This window comes from Neophocaena asiaeorientalis, unplaced genomic scaffold, assembly GCF_003031525.2.
Source record: "Neophocaena asiaeorientalis asiaeorientalis breed wild unplaced genomic scaffold, Neophocaena_asiaeorientalis_V1.1 scaffold387, whole genome shotgun sequence".
NCBI classification, from domain to species: domain Eukaryota; kingdom Metazoa; phylum Chordata; class Mammalia; order Artiodactyla; family Phocoenidae; genus Neophocaena; species Neophocaena asiaeorientalis.
In genome coordinates this window covers 210,694-215,873 of record NW_020171976.1, presented here as the reverse complement: position 1 = coordinate 215,873, position 5,180 = coordinate 210,694, and the positions used below count along the sequence as shown (strand labels likewise).

Here is a 5,180-nt window from a genome sequence, read left to right as displayed (position 1 = left end):
GACCGGGGCACGAACCCGTGTCCCCTGCATCGGCAGGCGGACTCTCAACCACTGCGCCACCAGGGAAGCCCTATTTAGGTCTTTTGCCTGTTTTTCAATTGGGTTTTTTTAATTGTTGAGTTTTGTGAACTGTTGGTATATTTTGGAAATTAAGCCCTTGTCAGTCATATCATTTGCAGATATTTTCTCCCAGTCTATAGGTTGTCTTTTCATTTTGTTTATGGTTTCCTTTGCTGTACAAAAGCTTGTAAATTTGATTAGGTCCCATTTGTTTACTTTTGCTTTTATTTCTATTGCCTTAGGAGACTGACCTAAGAAAACATTGATATGATCTATGTCAGAGAATGCTTTGCCTCTGTTCTTTTCTAGTTTTATGGTGTCATGTCTTATGTCTAAGTCTTTAAGGCATTTGAAGTTTATTTTTTGTGTGTGGTGTGAGGGTGTGTTCTAACCTCATTGTTTTACATGCACCTGTCCAACTTTCCCAGCACCACTTGCTGAGGAGACTGTTTTCCATGGTATATTCTTGCTTCTTTTGTCAAAGATTTGACCATAGGTATATGGATTTATTTCTGGGCTCTCTATTCTGTTCCATTGATCCATGTTTGTTTTTGTGCCAATACCACACTGTTTGGTTTACTGTAGCTTTGTAGTGTACAATACAGTATTTTTAACTATAGTTACCATGCTGTACATTGCATCACCAGAGCTTATCTCTCTTATAACTCGAATGTCCCCTGCATTGGCAGGCAGATTCTCAACCACTGCGCCACCAGGGAAGCCCCGAAGTTTGTACTTTTTGACCAGCCTCACCCATTTCACACACACACCCTGATCCTACCTTTGACAACCACAAATCTTTTCTCTGTGTCTATTGTTCCATTTTTGGTGGTTGTTGTGTGCTGTTTTTCTTTTATGCCAATACCATACTGTTTTGATTGTTATAGATTTGTAGTATAGTTTGAAATGAGGAAGTGTGATGTTGTCAGCCTTGTTCTTTTTCAAGATTGTTTTGGCTCTTCAGGGTCTTTCATGTTACAAATTTTAGGATTGTTTGTTCTGTTTCTGTGAAAAATGCCATTGAAATGTTGATAAGAATTGCATTGAGGGCTTCCCTGGTGGCGCAGTGGTTGAGAGTCTGCCTGCCGATGCAGGGGACACGGGTTTGTGACCCGGTCCGGGAAGATCCCACATGCCATGGAGCGTCTGGGCCCGTGAGCCATGGCCGCTGAGCCTGCACGTTCGGAGCCTGTGCTCCGCAATGGGAGAGGCCAAAACAGTGAGAGGCCCGCGTACTGCAAAAAAAACAATTGCGTTGAATGTGTAGATTGCCTTTGGTAGTATGGACATTTTAATGATAATATTAATTCTTCCAATCCGTGAGGACACAACATCTTTCCATTTATTTGTGTTTTCAGTTTCTTTCATCAGTGTCTTATAGTTTTCAGGGTACCAGTCTCTCCCTCCTTGGTTAAATATATTCCTAGATATTTTATTCATTTGTATGCAATTGTTAATAGGGTTTTTTCTTAATTGCTCTTTCTGATGTTTATTCCATTCATTATTAGTGTATGGAAATGCAACAGATTTTTTTGTATTGCTTTTGTATCCTACAACTTTACCGAATTTGTTTATTAGTTCTAACAGTTTCTTGGTGGATTCTTTAGGATTTTCTTTATATAATGTCATGTCATGTTCAAACAGTGACAGTTTTACTACTTTCCAATTTGGATGCCTGTATTTCTTTTTCTTGCCTGGTTGCTCTGGCTAAGACTTGCAAAACTGTGTTGAATGAAAGTAGTGGGTAGGCATCCTGATCTTGTTCCTGATCTTAGAGGGAAAGCTTTCAGGTTTTCACCATTGAGTATGATGTTAGCTGTAGGCTTCTCATATATGGTCTTCATTATGTTGAGGTATATTCCCTCTGTACTCACTTTGTTGAGAGGTTTTTGTCATAAACAGATATTGAATTTTGTCAAGTGCTTTTTTGGCATTTATTACATGATCATATGATTTTTATCCTTCATTTTATTGATGTGGTGTATCACGTTTATTTGCTGATATTGAAAAATCCTTGCATCTGGAATAAATGCCACTTGATCATGGTATATGATCCTTTTAATGTATTGTTGAATTCAGTTTGCTACCATTTTGTTGAGGGTTTTTGCATCTATGTTCAACTGGGACATTGGCCTGTAATTTTCTTAATAGTGTGCTTGTTTGGTTTTAGTATTAGGCTAATGCTGGACTCATAAAATGAGTTTGGACGTGTACCTTCCTCTTCTATTCTTTTATTTATTTTTTAAAATCTTGACCTAAATTTTGATTTGGGGCCATAATTGATTTAAAACATGTTTATTTTAAGAAATTAATTTTTAAATGATACATTTAATATGACCATAAGAGAGAAGCTTTTTCAGGGGCCTAAAATACAGGAAATAAATCACGATCTTAGTGTGGTTCCTTGTTGAGATCTGACAACTTCCTAAACTAATGTTGTTTTGGTACTTTGATATCTAATATAGAGAGCAAGGTTAGGAATTTTATAATCAATAAAATAATCACAGTGAAAAATAGTATACTGCATGTAAATATACTTGTAATATGTTTGGCCTAATTAAAGTATTAGCAATTAATGAATATAGAAAAATTCAATTGTAGGATGCCTTTTGATTTCAAAGATTGCATAATAAGATAAATTGTGTGAAGGGATAGAGTAATGAATATCTGACAGTTTTTCTGGTTATTTACCACTTTTTGAATGTCCTTGTCTTACTTCAGGAATTTCCATCTCTATGAGTTCTAAATTCCCAGGATAGGATCTAGAATATTCATTTCCTCAGTTTCCTTTGCACCTCAGGCACATGTATTTAACATAGGTGCAGCACACTACCTGTACTGTATTCAGAAGTGAGCTTGAGAAAAGAGGCTTGGCACAGAACTCATTTTGCTGGCAGGAGTTAGCATCAGTGGTTGCGGAGTCAAGTTACTGATCCAGAAGTGTCAGTGGTGTGGTAGCAGGAACAGATGCAGTAAAGTTGAGTTTCTGGCAACATCCAAAGTATAGCATGTTGTGCTCCATGAGGGTAGAAATAGTGGTAGTTATTTCTAGTGCTCCATAGGCAGCAGCAGTTTTTGTCATCAGGCCAGTTCTATGGTATGTCTTTGGACATTGTTCCTGGAAGCTTAGACTCAAACCTGCCTGATTCTTAAGGCTTCACAGTAATTCCTTGAGTTAGATTAATAAACTGTTAATGAATACCTTTTCTGCCTCATTAGCCAGAGTCAGCTTCTGTTACTTATAACTAAGAACAACAGAAGTTGTTGCCAGAAGTGAGATACTGAAAATTACACAACCTAAAATGTGAAATTAGTTGAATGGAAGACAGGAATAGAGGGGAGTGTTGTTAACATGGACCTGACCATTACAGGCCTTAAGCTGGTGGCCCTTGTTATGTAGTAGTGAACGTAAGGTTAGTGCCACTTAACTGTTTTTTGGGAGTACAGCTACAGCAATAAGGGATATAATCAGAATGTCAGTGTGTGCTCGTTATTGCTTCCTGCTTTCAGCAAAATATTGAAAAAGAGGATTAATGCAGGTTAAGCTAGTCAGTCTTCAAAGCAAAGATGGAAAGAAGTACTACTTTGTGAAGGGACACTTCTTGCTACAACCTGGAATCTGATTGAGGGTCCTATAATTTAGAGCCTTGCAGGCCTAAAAATGCCGGTTGCACCTATCCACTAAAACTAAAGCCAATACAAGCAGGGGGTCTTTTAGCTCTAATATAAGATCAGTGCCCCAGGCTTTCTCATTTGCCAGACAAAGATCAGATATATGATGCATTTACTCACTGGAGCCTATAGTTTTTCATTGTGTTAAGAAGTGTCCATTAAGCTAAGAGTTAAGGAGATGAGACAGCATAGAGACCATAACCAGAGAATGAAAATCTTCATGCTTAGTAACTGTGTCAACATGTTTGCCTGTGGCTACTTGCACATGGAAATGACTGGAAAAAAACAGATTGGAAGTTATAAAGTTTTTGAATAAGTTGTATTGCCAAGAAACCCCAAGTTTGGTTAGCTCTCTTTCACTCTTAAGGCCATCCCTGGGTCCCTTAACTCATATCAACAGGAAGTGGATTATGAAAGCTTCAGAGCCTCAAAGAAGGGCATTTTTTGTAATATCTCCATCTGGATCCCCTAGAGGACAGACCAGAAGCCTTGAAGGACAGTGGACAATAGAGGGTCTTTGGGTCTCCCAGAAAACAGGATTAGGTGTTGCCAATTTGGCTGACTGGAGTTTATTGCTCTGCCGAAAGCAAGGAGCTTTTGCTCCTCTGTCCAGAAGGATTAGGATTTAGGATTTGCTGTGGAGCAGTAACTGCCATGTGTTTTCCATTCCAGGTTTTTATTGCTGTATCCTGTTTATTCTTTACTATGGTCCAGTAGGTATCTACCATGTGAGCCACAGCTGGACCTAATGGAAAGGCTAGCACATCAGCTAGAGATCCTTGATTTGAACATGGATGAGATCTTAGGGGTCAAGTAGTAAACTGATGTAGTATTCTATATATCGGAAGAAGGGTGCATATTCATGTTGTGTAGCTAAAAGGGTGAATGGGTTGTTGCTTCTCAATATCCTTTCTTTCTCACTAACTGAAAAATTGTGTTCAGAGTACGGTGTGACAGGGGAGGAAAAAATATGATATCTCAGACCATGTGACACCTTTCTGGTCAGTGTAAGCAGCTGTCTACTGAATGTTGCTTCCAGTAAAACTATTGTTTTCCTGTTAAAAGGCAGAGGCCGAGCTAGCACTCTCTTTTTTGCCCTTTTCCCCTCTTCCTACCGGGAATGCAGATGTGATGTGACAGCAGCAGTGAAGACAGAAACCATACATGAAGAGGAGCAGAACAGGAAAAAAAAGAAGAGCCTGGGTCCTTGGTGGTACTAAGGACCTGCAGTAGCCTAGGGTTGCCTTAATCTATATTTCTTGATATGTGAGAAAGTTAAATCTCTTACTTAAACCACTATTTGTTGGACTTTTGGTTAATCTGTCTTTTCCACTAGCTTGTGAACTGTTTGAAGCTGAGGAGACTTTTTTTTTAATTGAGGTATAGTTGACATATAACACTATACTAGTTTCAAGTATACAACATAATGATTTTATATATATATATAC

The 5,180-nt window shown here is 38.5% G+C and overlaps 1 protein-coding gene and 1 pseudogene across 1 annotated transcript in view; one reads left to right on the top strand and one right to left on the bottom strand.

The window, feature by feature from the left end:
* LOC112397731 (tubulin polymerization-promoting protein pseudogene) overlaps positions 1-2,791 on the bottom strand; it is a 3,896-nt pseudogene extending 1,105 nt beyond the window's left edge.
* LYRM7 (LYR motif containing 7) overlaps positions 1-5,180 on the top strand; it is a 39,047-nt gene that overhangs the window by 27,970 nt on the left and 5,897 nt on the right. The gene's annotated exons all lie outside the window — the stretch shown is intronic.